The 15,206-nt window shown below is 44.5% G+C and overlaps 1 non-coding gene across 1 annotated transcript; it reads left to right on the forward strand.

The window, feature by feature from the left end:
* Positions 1 to 420: 420 nt before the first annotated feature.
* Positions 421 to 495, forward strand: Trnas-cga (transfer RNA serine (anticodon CGA)). Its single transcript has one exon. It is a non-coding gene; the product is annotated as a tRNA-Ser (tRNA).
* Positions 496 to 15,206: the final 14,711 nt, after the last annotated feature.

The following is a 15,206-nucleotide window of genomic DNA, read 5'->3' on the forward strand; positions in this document are numbered from 1 at the left end:
CAATATCCTTTCTTTCAGGAGTGCTAGTTCTGCAAGGTTCGCAGGAGATCTTCTGTAAAGTTTGGAAGGTAGGAGACGAGATACTGGCAGAAGTAAAGCTGTGAGACCGGGCGTGAGTCGTGCTTCGGTAGCTCAGTTGGTAGAGCACTTGCCCGCGAAAGGCAAAGGTCCCGAGTTCGAGTCTCGGTCGGGCACACAGTTTTAACCTGCCAGGAAGTTTCATATCAGCGCACACTCCGCTGCAGAGTGAAAATCTCATTCTGGAAGCATCCCCCAGGCTGTGGCTAAGCCATATCTCCGCAATATCCTTTCTTTCAGGAGTGCTAGTTCTGCAAGGTTCGCAGGAGATCTTCTGTAAAGTTTGGAAGGTAGGAGACGAGATACTGGCAGAAGTAAAGCTGTGAGACCGGGCGTGAGTCGTGCTTCGGTAGCTCAGTTGGTAGAGCACTTGCCCGCGAAAGGCAAAGGTCCCGAGTTCGAGTCTCGGTCGGGCATACAGTTTTAACCTGCCAGGAAGTTTCATATCAGCGCACAGTCCGCTGCAGAGTGAAAATCTCATTCTCGAAACATCCCCTAGGCTCTGGCTAAGCCATGTCTCCGCAATATCCTTTCTCTCAGGAGAGCTAGTTCTGCAAGGTTCGCAGGAGAGCTTCTGTAAAGTTTGGAAGGTAGGAGGCGAGGTACTGGCAGAAGTAAAGCTGTGAGGACGGGGCGTGATTCGTCCTTGGGTAGCTCAGTTGGTAGAGCACTTGCCCGCGAAAGGCAAATGCCCCTAGTTCGAGTCTCGGTCCGGCACACAGTTTTAATCTGCCAGCAAGTTTCATCTCAGCGCACACTCCGCTGCAGAGTGAAAATCTCATTCTGTATGTAAACAGGCAGAATACAGCGCTGCGGTCGGCGACCCCTATATAAGACAACAAGTGTCTGGCGCAGTTGTTCGATCGGTTACTGCTGCTGCAATGGTAGGTTATCAAGATAGAAATTGAGTTTGAACGTGGTGCTGTAGTCGGCGCATGCGCGATGGGGCACAGCATATCCGAGGTAGCTATGAAGTGAGGATTTTCGCGTACGACCATTTCACAAGTGTACCGTGAATATTAGAAATCTGGTAAAACATCAAATCTCTGACATCGCTGCGGCCAGAAAAAGATCCTGCAAGAATGGCACCAAAGACGACTGAAGAGAATCGTTCAACGTGAGAGAAGTGCAGCCCTTCCGCAAACTGCTGCAAATTTCAGTCGTGGGCCATCAACAAGTGTTAGCGTGTGAACCATTCAACGATACGTCATCGATATCGGCTTTCGGAGCCGAAGGCCCACTCGTGAACCCTTGATGATTGCACGACACAAAGCTTTACGCCTCACCTGGGCCCGTCAATACCGACATTGGACTGTTGATGACTTGAAACTTGTTGCCTGGTCGGACGAGTCTCGTTTCAACTTCTGTCGAGTGGACAGACGTGTACGGGTATGGAAACATCCTCATGAATCTGTGGGTCCTGATGTCAGCAGGGGACTGTTCAAGATGCTGGTGGCTATGTAATGGTGTGGGGCGCGTGCAGTTGGAGTGATCTGGAACCCCTGATACGTCTAGATACGTCTCCGACAGGTGAAAGTACGTAAGCATCCTGTTTGATCATCTGCTTCCATTCATGTTCGTGGTGCATTCCGAGGGACTTGGAAAATTCCAGCAGAACAATGCGACACCTCACCGTTCCAAATTGCTACAGAGTGGCTCCGGAAACATTCTTATAACTGTAAACTTTTCCGCTGACCACCAAATTCCCCAGACATGAACATTATTGATCATATTTGGGATGCCTTGCAACGTGCTGTTCAGAAGAGATCTCGAACCCCTCGTACTATTACGGATTTATGGACAGCCTTACAAGATTCATTGAGTCAATTTCCTAGAGCCCTACTTCAGATATTAGCCGAGTCCATGTCACGTCGTGTTGCGGCACTTCTGCGTGCTTTCGGGGGCAGTACGCGATATTAGGCAGGTGTACCAGTTTCTTTGGCTCTTCAGTGTACGTAGAGTATTATCTAGGTTTATTTGTTGTGCAAATAACGTAAAAACTGAAAATAAAACGAAAGTTTCTGGATACGGACTCGAACCCACGACCCTCGGGCTACCGTTCATATTCTTCCCTTTGCATCAGCCCCCGCCTAGAGTCTACGCTAACACATATGGCTCATGTATCGCGCGACCCGCGCAGAAAGTGCTATCCTTTCTGGACGCTTGGCCATCTGGAACTTCCGCTTCTGTCAGTTTCACTTCATCACAAGCCAGAACTTACCGTACGTCTGGACGAAATAAGTGCTGACGGGTAGGCGTGGTCCCGTTGCCCGTCGTTTATCACCAGCAGCTGCAGAGTGGCCCTCCAGGGGCAAGTGCTGACAGTCATGTGGGACATGGGATGCTACGAGCAATTTCTGGAATTGAATACTATCTCGAGCGCGTGGGTGGCGCTCTTCTGCCTTCTTAGAGGCCTGAGAAGGAAGTCGCTCGAATTTGGTGCATGACTGGCCTGGATCTGGAGGGGAGTTGGAACGCCCTATCCCGACAATATTAGATTTAGTGAGTTAGCATTCCTGTATTTCAGGAACCGCTGTAGCCATTAACATGAAACTTTTACAGGACACTAAACTGTATGTTCTGAATCTACTGAACTACTATAATTGCATTTCAGCCACTGCTTTTAGAAATACAATTTTTTAATTACACGATTATAATTTTGTGTACTTTTTTGTACGTCATCCTAAATAATTTTTTTTTGTACATAACATTATGTTCTTCTTTCAGTTCAATAGACTCGGGACAAAAATACATATATTATCATCATGCAATAGTTTACAAGACTTCCTTGTCCTAACACACAATGGTTTATCAATAAAAAATAGTGATATGACTCTGTATAATAGTATGTAATAAATTTTATTTTTTCAATAAATTATATTTTTTTTATTTTAATATACACGTGACAGCAAATAAAGAAACCTGTTGGGTCATCATGAATGACCCATCCCAAACAACCCATTCTTGAATACTTATCTTATAATTTGTGTGTTTGCGTGCGCAGCGCGCGAAGTTCGAATTGACCTTGGATGTTATTATTCCCTGAAAATTTGAATAGCGTACTCGAAGTGGTTTCTGAGATTTAGGGAAAAATGCAACAGAAAATGTAAATTTTCAGGAACGGCTTCTGCAGTTTCAAAAGACTGCAACTCACTTAAAATATGCTTAATTTTTTTATTTTTAGTCACTCAGAAGCACCTTGCACCATACTGTATGTCATCCTTTTTCCAAGTTTTTTCTTCTTTTCTTCTTTCTGGTGTCCTTAGTGGCCTACTGTGCTGCATACTCTGCTTTGTCAATGCTAACCTTGTCCATCCGTTCAAGTTCTCTGATGCAGTTTGCTCCACGATTAATTCCCATATGCTGTAGCACTTTCACCCTATCAATGTTGCCATCATCAAAAGTAATAACAGCATAACTGACCCCCCCCCCCCCCCCGATTTAGTGTCTTTATTCCAACAAAACATCTTTTAGGTAAGCGAGTTCACATAGGATTACTGAACGACACATTGGGGTTTTGAGTCTGACCATGCAGACACTTCTTCAGTAATCCAGGATTTGCCAGGTCTCTGTAAAAAGATTTTATGATATCCATGACTGCTTCTGGGATGGAATGTTTATGGCTGTATGAAATGTTTGAGTACTGCGAATTGCGGTAATTGCACAGTGAATGAGGTTATTTCTAATGGCCACCCCGTAATACTGCTGTAGTTCGTCAATCATTTTGCCTGTCAGCCTGCCTCTTTTGGTTTTATCACCATCGACATACTACGCGTGTTCATACTATGAAATGATACCATACAGTTTTTGACAGTGCTACCAACAAGAACACGTAATTTAACCTTCATAACACAGCAATCCACAGCCTTCGATATAAAAAAAAATACCGATTTTATTAGATCTTGAAGTAATGCACGTAAAAATTTTAACGTTTTCAACCGGTGTAGATTATATTTAAAAAAATAAAATAAAATGCTTCCCATGTGAGCTTCCCATATATTCGGAAAATTGCAGATTTTGTAATGAGATAAAAATCCGAAAATGTGAAAAAAAATTTCCATTCTAACTCCCCTTAATCTGCTATTTGCGGCCACAGAACTGACGGGCAAGGTGGAATCTTTGAATGGTAGTTATTGACGCTCGTTGGACTTGCTTGGTGAGATCAGTGGTACACAGACGGCACGAATATTTCGAGCTCTCGTCTGTGAATCTTATATTATCATTTTAGGGTTGAGTTAATTTGATTTTATATTTTACTGATGGCTAATTTACGTTGGTAAAGGTTTCTTCCCTTTCATGGCACACTCATTCTTGAATGGCTCTGAGCACTATGGGACTTAACTTCTGAGGTCATCAGTCCCCTAGAACTTAGAACTACTTAAACCTAACTAACCTAAGGACATCACACACATCCATGCCCGAGGCAGGATTCGAACCTGCGACCGTAGCGGTCACGCGGTCCCTGACTGTAGCGCCTAGAACCGCTCGGTCATCCCGGCCGGCCACTCATTCTTGTTTAGCTGGGTTGAACTCAGTTCTTTTAAATTATCAGTGTTTGTGACGCCTTAGTGTAATTTTGTACTCTGGATTAATTTAATTTAACTGCTTTTTAGTTTACTTCATGCCTTTTGGACGTTACTGTTGTTTAAATTTTACTCATCTTAATCACATATTGGCCCAATAGGACCACGCGAGATTCAATCAATCAACGTCCCTTTTGATGGTTGGTCTTCCTTTGTGTCCAAATTTGTTTCATCCATTCAGAATGAAGTACGTTTCTTTCGTCAGACCACGGTGTTCCAGTCCGTTTTCTAATTTCACTCTGACCAACTTTCCAAATATCTTTTGTCTGACTGAGTTATACAGGCTACTTCCAGATCGTCCTTAATCACAGAGATCCACTTAATTGGCAAAGTTTTGGCCTTACTTCCGTTTTCGTAGCATTCTAGTATTTGTTCTGTCAACCTAGTGGGTGCAATTCTTTTAATGTGCTCATAAATTTTAAGTCTTCGTTTTCTGATGTCGCCATGTACGTCGGTGCATTCTTCTAATTCCTTATCACTTCTCAGTCTGTAAGTTTCTCCGTCAGTCACTTTGGGGCATAATGTTTCGCAACAGTCCCTCTTCCTTTCTTTAAAATTTATTCAGTATCTCTCTTTCTATTTAAAACTATAGTTTCTGCTCCACAAAGACATTCAGGTTTGATTGCAGTCCTGTGACGCCTAAGTTTACTGAATTTAGAAAGTGTTTTTTTTATTATAAACGTTTTGTCTTGATCTGAATGCAGTTGTCAGTTTTTGACAGCAAATTTCTTTTGCAGCTTTTTCCAGAAAATTTCTTTGTATGGTTTCCCCGAAGTATTTAAACTGAGAAGCCCTTTTTATTTTTCCACATGTCTTGTTCAAAAACTTTGATGCTTGTTTTTTTATATATCATATATTCCGTTTTTTTCTAATGATATTTGTAATCCTACTTTTTCCGCAACTTCTTCAACAATTTCAGTTTGTTTTTGAGCTGTGGTAATATCTATAGTTAAAATTGTCTGATCATCTGCAAAAGCGAGACAATCTACTCTAATATTACTTCTACTCGTACTTCATTTGGTTGAGATATAGCTTGTTTTTATTTTTTTTCGGTTTACGTCATGTCTATATGTAGTAATTGCCCATTGGTTGCTGGTTTGCTGGACTTACAGGCTGCAGTTGATGTCCTGATTACTGATTTTTTTAATTTGAAACAGGCAACGGCCTTGCCACATTAGGTACACCGGTTCCCGTCAGATCACCGAAGTTAAGCGCTGTCGGACGTGGCCGGCACTTGCATAGGTCACCATCCGGGCGGCCACGCGCTGTTGGCATTTTTCGGGGTGCACTCAGCCTCGTGATGCCAATTGAGAAGCTACTCGACCGAATAGTGACGGATCCGCTCAAAGAAAATCAATCATAACAACCGGGAGAGCGGAGTGATGACCACACGCCCCTCCCATCTGCATCCTCGGCTGACGATGACACGGCGGTCGGACGGTCCCAATGGGCCACTTGTGGCCTGATTATGGAGTGCTTGCTTTTATTTGGAACAGGTGTTAACCAAAAACTTTTTGGTTGTGTTCTGGTGAGGCCTGGACTTCGTAATGTGGCACCTGAAATTATTTTGATAGAGGTCCATGTTTAAAGTACTTGTAGACATTAGAGTTTGTTTATTGTCTTATATTTAAATAGAATTTTTCAAATTCACGTGTGTGCAAGAAAAAAGTAAAAAAGGAAATAGTAATTTTTTTATTAAATTGTCTTTTCTGAATGAAGAGTTATGTTTTTGTGGCATGGCACCTTACTTCTCCCAGCTCCTCACGTATTATAGTATTTCAAGTAGTATCAGAGATAAAGAATCACGCGAAACGTAGGGGCCTTTTCCAGAAACTTCTGAGAAGGGCTGCTTCTGTTTACAAGTGAGTCAATTCCCGTTGCTTCTGGCGAACCGCACTGTCACTTATCGCCTCAGCAGACACATAAATATTTGTAGAATCCTTACGAAGGAGAAACTTCGCAGAAACGGGTACCAATTTGAGCAAATACGAGCAGCTGTGGCGTTTCAGGCGACTCCGCCCACTGTGCGTTTCAGCGCCGGCCCACGTGAAGGCACAGTAAGCGGGGAGGCGGCGGCGGAGAAAGGCGCCGCAGGTGTATTCTCGGTACGCACCGCGAGCCCCAGGCATGCAGACAGGCAGGCAGCCGGTGCTCGTTTGCTCCAAAGACCGCACTGGTCCGGAAAAACGCCTCGACTGTCGCTGCGCCGCTCTTCCGTCTCAGTGGGGTGAATCCCCTCGTCTCCGCTCGCAGCTTTTGTGCCTTCGTTTTCCTCTCGCAGAAATCTGTTACCGGCGGAGAGGAGGAGCAGAGAATAAGATTTAGCTCTTTTCTAAATACGAAAACGGCGCACGTTTTGACTTGCGTCACAAAGTATAGCTCGAAAGACGATGTAGTCGGCCCTGCTGCGGCGCGTAACATTCCTCCGCTTCGCAGGAAACTTATAACTTCGTTATGCGTCTCAGTTTCTGTTTTGTAACCGTCTGCATGAGGAAAAGTGTAACACAGCATTGCGGTCTTACCGGAGAGCTGTGTTCAAATGTGAAAATTGCATCGCGTGTACCTCCATGGGGTGTTTCAGGACCGTTACTGCTCACAATACTTAAGAACGAACTTGTGTATAGGAGCAGAAGAGCGACGACTCTGTTTCCGGATAGAATTGTTGTGTATAAACAAGTCGTAAGGGTAGAAAATTGTAGAGAAGTGTAGAGTTTTTCAGGGACGGTTGCTGTAAACAATAAGAGTTCTCTATCAAATTGTTCAAATGGTTCTAAACACTATGGGATTTAACATCTAAGGTCATCAGTCCCCTAGACTTAGAACTACTTAAACCTAATTAACCTAAGGACATCACACACATCCATGCCCTAGGCAGGATTCGAAACTGCGGCCGTAGCAGGCGCGCGGCTCTGGACTGAAGCGCCTAGAACGGTTCGGCCACCGCGGCCGGTAGTTCTCTATCGGCACGAACAAATGAAACGTATTGGGCCCAAAAAGGTGGAAAGGAACATCAATCCATTCGCGACCAGCGGGATATCCACTAAGGTGACATAATTCGTATATGCAACTTGCATATACCGGGTGATCAAAAAGTCAGTATAAATTTGAAAACTTAATAAACCACGGAATAATGTAGATAGAGAAGTAAAAATTGACACACATGCTTGGATTGACATGGGGTTTTATTAGAACCAAAATGTCCGACAGATGGTGCTGGACAGCAAAACTGCTACCGTGACGGGTGAGAGGTACACAGATATGTTACAGAATCGCATCATCCTCAGCCTGGCTGATAAACACCTGCTGGAACGAACGATGTTTATGCAGGATGGCGCTCCACCCCATATTGCTAGAAGCGTGAAAGATCTCTTGCGCGCGTCTTTTGGTGATCATCGTGTGCTCATCCGCCACTTTCGTCATGCTTGGCCTCCCATGTCCCCAGACCTCAGTCGGCGCGATTATTGGCTTTGGGGTTACCTGAAGTCGCAAGTGCATCGTGATCGACCGACATCTCTATGGATGCTGAAAGACAACATCCGACGCCAATGCCTCACCATAACTCCGGACGTGCTTCACAGTGCTGTTCACAACATTATTCCTCGACTACAGCTATTGTTGAGGAATGATGGTGGACATATTGAGCTTTTCCTGTAAAGAGCATCATCTTTGCTTTGTCTTACTTTGTTATGCTAATTATTGCTATTCTGATCAGATGAAGCGCCATCTGTCGGACATTTTTTGCACTTTTGTATTTTTTTGGTTCTAATAAAACCCCATGTCATTCTAAGCATGTGTGTCAATTTGCTTGACTTGGAATCTCTCTAGATGAACTCTTAAACAGGCAGAAGGACACGACTTACAAGATTAAACAACCTGAAAGCCGGCTTAATTTACTACGTCCAATAAAATATGAACACGTGAAGTGGAGCAACCAGTTGCCTTTCCTACATGCAAAGTATTTGTCCGACCCTTTCTGGACTATGGATCTCAAACATGGATTGTGTCATCTAACAGAACTAAAAAAAAATTGCTGACCGCACGTTGCTTCAAATAGATGCAGATTACGCTGTGGCTTCCCAACCAGCTCCCTTCACGAAACGCTTAAAACCAAGGACATACTAGACAGAAAAAAGAGCATATCACCAGGTTCGGGTTCAACAGACTATGTAATAATGGACTCACAAAATCACTCTTGTAGCACGATCATACATAATTTTCCGAAATTCAAACATGTATTTCCTCACAACATTCTTCTTGAATCAGCATCGAATTCACTCCAACAGGATCCTCTAGAAAACGAAGAAATGTCAACATAACGAGAACACGTACAGGGATTTTGTACGATGTAGCAGTTTGATATAGAAGAACAAATTAACAGCAAATTATTTCAGTCAACTCCCACAAAAGACAATATTCTCTACGTCGACTAGATTTTCAAGTTTCTCGTCTTCTACAGAATTATAAGGAAATTTTTTACATCAACAAAATTCCAAGATCACATAATAAATCAAGACAACTGAGGTAAAATGAAGATACACACTTGGAAAGAAGTTTCGCATCACCCTAGTTCCCAGAACTCCTGAAGACGTTGACTGTGGATATTGTATCACAGACACAGTCTCTTTGACTGTTCAGAGATGTCACTAAACCCGCCCAACGATGTAAACAACCGTGCATGAGCAGCGCCTATTAGACGGAGGGGGTCTGACAGCCAATCACTTCCAGTCACTCCACCACGAAGGACGTACACGGCTCGTGTTGTCTGTATTTCAACTACGCCTAGACGGTCAGTATCGCGGTTCGATCGCGTCCACATTGTTACACTGTGCCAGGAAGAGCTCTCAACAAAGGAAGTGTCCAGGCGACTCGGAGTGAACCAAAGAGATGTTGTTCGGACATGGAGGAGACACAGAGAGACAGGAACTGTCGATGACATGCCTCGCTCAGGCCGCCCAAAGGTACTACTGCCGTGGATGACCGCTACCTACGGATTATGGCTCGGAGAAAACCTAACAGCAACGCCACCATGGTGAATAATGCTATTCGTGCAGCCACAGGACATCGTCTAACGACTCAGACTGCGCAATAGGCTGCATGGTGAGTAACTTCACTCCCGACATCCATGGCGAGGTCCATCTTTGCAACCACGACATATGGGCCCAACAACATGCCGAACGGACCGCTCAGGATTGGCATGACGTTATCTTCACCGAGCAATGTCGCATACGCCTTCAATCAGACAATCGTCGGAACGCCTGTCCAGCGAGTGCAACAAGGTGGAGGTTCCCTCCTGTTTTGGGGAGGCATTATGTGGGGCTGACGTACGCCGCTGGTGGTCACTGAAGCCACCGTAACGGCAGTACGATTCGTGAATACCATCATCCGACCGATAGTGCAACCATATCGGCAGCATATTTGCGAGGCATTCATCTTCATGGACGGCAATTCGTGCCACCGTCGTGCACATCTTGTGAATGACTTCCTTCAAGATAACGACATCGCTCGACTAGAGTGGCCAGCATGTTCTCCAGACATGAACCCTGTTGTGGCGTAGCAAGACAGCCACGCCACTCGGAAGTAGCCGAAATGCACGCGTTACACACGCCGGCTGGCGTGATGTCTGAAACAGGATACGTAATGAATGCTATAAAGAAAAGTACGTAGCTTCAGTAATACTTAACTTTAATCCATCATTTGTAAACAGCATTCTCGATGATACAAATGAGACTCTCTCTAGAAATGGTTAATGGCGCCTTGCTAGGTCGTAGCCATGGACTTAGCTGAAGGCTATTCTATCTATCTCTCGGCAAATGAGAGAAAGGCTTCGTCAGTGTAGTCGCTAGCAAAGTCGTCGTACAACTGGGCTGAGTGCTCGTACGTCTCTCTAGACCTGCCGTGTGGTGGCGCTCGGTCTGCAATTACTGACAGTGGCGACACGCGGGTCCGACATGTACTAATGGACCGCGGCCGATTTAAAGCTACCACCTAGCAAGTGTGGTGTCTGGCGGTGACGCCACAAACCCTATCAAACATGCCTGGGATAGATTGAAAAGGGCGGTTTATGGACGACGTGACCCGTGAAGCACTCTGAGGGATATACGCAGAATCGCCGTTGAGGAGTGGGACAATGTGGACCAACAGTTACTTGATGAACTTGCCACGACGAATACAGGCATGCATGAATGCAAGAGAACGCGCTGGGTATTAGAGGTACCGGTGTGTACAGCAATCTCTGAAGGTTTCGCTGTATGGTGGTGCAACATGCAATATGTGGTTCTCATGAGCAATAAAAAGGACGGAAATGATGTTTAGATTGATCTCTATTCAAATTTTCTGTACAGATTCTGTAACTCTGGGAACCGAGGTGATGCAAAACTTTTTTTGATATGTGTATATAAGCCGAACAACCAATCCCAGCTGTGGTATTTCGATCGAGAGGTTTTTCCCTCAGCCGTAAGACAAATGCCGGGGTCTGGAATGAAGCAGACTTAATGAACAGCATCTTCCTCTCGACTATCCATCTGTGTGCACTTAAAAATCCTGCAGAATTAAGTGGGTACCCAACTGCCCTAAATAAATGATGTCACAAAAGCACAACCTATAACTATTGGCTTAAAAGGCATATGGTCTTCTACAGCCTACTATCTGCTTCAGAAGTGGAATAGAAAATAAAAGAAAGTTAATGAGATACATCACTACACTTAAAAATTGCAAGTAAATCGTAATACGAGTACCACGAGATGTCACAAGTCATGGGATATCTCGTAGTAGTGTGTCGGACCTCCTTTTGCCCGGCATAATATAGCAACTCGACCTGGAATAAGCATAACAAGTCGGTAGAACGGTAGAAGTCCCCTGCAGAAATATTGAATCATGCTGCCTCTACAGCCGTCCATGATTGCGAAAGTGTTGCCGGTGCTGGGTTGTGTGTACGAACTGACCTTTCGATTATGTCCCACAAATGTTCGATGGGATTCATGTCGGGCGATCTGGATGGCCAAATGATTCGCTAAAACTGTCCAATCGCGAACAGGTGTGGGCAGGTGGCACTGCGCAATGTCCTCCACAAAAATTCCATAGCTGTTTGTTAACATGAAGTCCATGAATGGCTGCAGATGGTCTCCAAGTATCCGAACATAATCGTTTCCAGTCAATGATCGGTTCAGTCGGACGAGAGAACCCAATCCAATCCATGTAAACACAGACCACACCATTGTGGAGTCACCATCATCTTGTACAGTACCTTGTAGACAACTAGGCTCCACGGCTTCGTGGGGTCTGCGTCACATTCGAACCATCAGCTCTTCTTACCAACTGAAAGCGGGACTCATCTGACCAGGCAACGGTTTTCCACTCTAGGGTCTGGGGTTCAACCGATAGGCTCACTAGCGCAGCAGTGGCACTGCAGGGCGATGTTGTGATGTCAGTAAAGGCACTCGCGTCTGTCGTCTGCTGCCTTAGTCCACTAACGACAAATTTCGTCGCACTGTCGTAACGGATACGTTCCTTGTACGCCCCACATTGATTTCTGCAGTCATTTCACGCAGTGCTCTTTGTCTGTTACCTCTGACAACTCTGCACAAACGCCGCTGCTCTCGGTCGGCCAGTACGTCGTCCGTGGTGCAAGGTTACGCCTGAAATTTTGTGTTCTAAGCACACTGTTGATACTATCGATCTCGGAAAATTTAATTCACTAACGATTTCCGAAGTGGAATATCCCATGCGTCTAACTCCAACTGCCATTCCGCGTTCAGAGTCTGTTAATTCCAGCCTGGTAGCCATAATCACGTCGAAAAGTTCTTAACATGAGTCACCTGAGTACATACGACACTTTCGCCAATGCACTGTCCTTTTATACCTTGTGTACGCGATAATACCGCTATTTGCTACGTGCGTATCACTGTCCCGTAAGTTTCATCACCTCAGTGTACACTGAACTACAAGTTCGACAAGAAATGTAGGTTCCTCAGCCGGAAACATCATAATTTGAAAACCAATTGAACATCTAAACAACACCCATCGCGATCAATAGTTTTCATCTGACGAAACAGTAAAATTTTATGCAACACTAGAAATAATAAAAAAATGACCACGTATCTAAGAAAAAGCAGTTCTGCCAACTTACGTTCTGCCAACTTTGTTTCGAACTTCCGACGTAACCTATTTCCGCAGTCCAGGACACAGCGGCTTTCCGAACACACTGTATTACAGTCTGTGCATCGTTAATGACTTTAATAAACTGTTATGAACTTAAACAATAGCTGCAGTCAGAATGAATTTTTATTCTGTATCTTCCTTGCAGATTGAAACTTAATACCGGGACAGTACTCGAACCTCGAGACCTGTGCCCACCGCAGACAGGTGCTGTCCCGACTGAGCTATCCAGGCACGGCTCAGAACCCACCTTTTACAGATTCACCCGGCCACTATCTAACCTACCTCTCAAGCTGTGGTGTGCATGTCAAAAATAAAATACATAATCTTTTTCGACAGGTCCTTATTTCAAAATACGTACTGACTTCAGTTTTTATCCTAAAGGGTTGAGACAGCATGTATAGACTGTACCAATCTGATTGTTTTCTTGCGCAGTTTTTAGCAGTCGATGTATGCTTCCAAAAGACTTATGACACTGAACTGCACAACTGGATTTTATTCGTACTACCGGCGGAAATCGAAGTACTAATATAATCCAGGTAACGCAGTTCAACGTCATGAGTTTTTTGAAACATTACTGTTTTCGTTTGCGCCTGTCTTGATAATTTCTGACGTCTCTTGTCAGAGTTCAGTACGTGTTTCCTCCATTCCTCTGCAAAACTAGTTCGAAACATCACATCGACAGAAAAGTAATATCATCATCGAAACGATATGCTCAGTCTTTGAGCACTTACACCATTGCGGTCTCTGACTTTCACTCTCCTCAATTTGCTTTTTTTTATTATTATTTATTTATTTCACTACGTGCCCAAAGAGCCAACTCATCACTGGAAATATGATTCTAAAGTTTGCTTTTATAATGCAGTGTATACATTAGTTTAAGTCGTACCTTGGTACGAAGTTACATAGGTTAACGAAGGACATATTCTGACCTAACACAACTTTTACGTCCACGGTATACTGAAACTAGTACACAAGACGAAAATGTAATGCAAGACACACAGAGTTAGTCTGCTACAGAAATCCTTCCGGTAACACATTAAAATCTCTTAATTCTTATTTAGCATTAAAGACACAGAGACACAGATGTGCAATCTAGCCATTTTCTCAAACGTGTTTACTCCACTATATATTTGTACCTATTCTGACTGTATTTTTTTCTAATTTGCGTTTCACACCATAAGAAATGGAGGGGGTGGTTTCGGATACGACTCGTTATAGAGTTACGGTTATCTTCAGTCGAATACCAGACAAGCTAGTTGCGGGTCAAAGGGCTTCCCAATTGGGAATTAAGGGGGGAGGGAGAGCTTACTAGTCCCGGCATTTACCTGTCAACGAATAGAAACCTATAAAAAACCTTGGTTGGAATGGAGAGGATAGCAAGCTTTTTCCCAATACTTCCAAACACAGGCTAATGTTTTGTGTATGCGACTGTATGTTTTGTTTCCTGAATGTGTGTGTGTGTGTGTGTGTGTGTGTGTGTGTGTGTGTGTGTGTGTGCACGCCACTGCACGAAGAGGTGTGTAGTTGTATGACTTGTTTCCAACCCATATATGCATATAAATTTTCGCCGTCGTTGGCATTTTACTGTAAGACTTGCAGGCATAGGCTAACAGGAAACAGTCCATATGTACTGGGCGAACCACAACTCCACCGACGAACTTCCATATGTCGTTCTTATTTAACTTCTGAGTATTTTCTTGTAAGGGAACCACGGTCTCTAACAGGTACTTACACAGTTACTGCCTTTCGTTTGTTTTCTTGCACCAACTGTCTTCGTTTCTAAGCGATCCAGTCACATTAACCTGCGTGCAGTACCCCTCACAGACGGTAAGTGGCAGCATTGACGGTGGTCAGTACATAAAGAATGCTGGGAGACGCGGAAAATTGTGCAGTCGGCATCGTAGTGCGGAAACGGAGCTGTTTATTCGATGCCCAAAAGGACATGACCACTGGTTGGTTGGTTGGTTGGTTTGGAGAAGGAGACCAGACAGCGTGGTCATCGGTCTCATCGGATTAGGGAAGGATGGGGAAGGAAGTCGGCCGTGCCCTTTCAGAGGAACCATCCCGGCATTGGCCTGGAGTGATTTAGGGAAATCACGGAAAACCTAAATCAGGATGGCCGGACGCGGGATTGAACCGTCGTCCTCCCGAATGCGAGTCCAGTGTCTAACCACTGCGCCACCTCGCTCGGTCATGACCACTGGCTTTCGTGCGGCTAGGTTGGAAGCATTTCCGAAAAGGCTACGTTTGTAAGCTGTTGACGAGCCGCCATGGTTAAAGGATGCAAAATGGCGCAATGCAAAACCGTGGGCCATAGATGACAGGCGTGAGCGACGGCTTTGGAGATGTGTGCGGCCGAACACGCGTGCAACAGTTTAGCAACTGATA

Source organism: Schistocerca cancellata, chromosome 1 (assembly GCF_023864275.1).
Source record: "Schistocerca cancellata isolate TAMUIC-IGC-003103 chromosome 1, iqSchCanc2.1, whole genome shotgun sequence".
In the NCBI taxonomy this organism is placed as follows: Eukaryota; Metazoa; Arthropoda; class Insecta; order Orthoptera; family Acrididae; genus Schistocerca; species Schistocerca cancellata.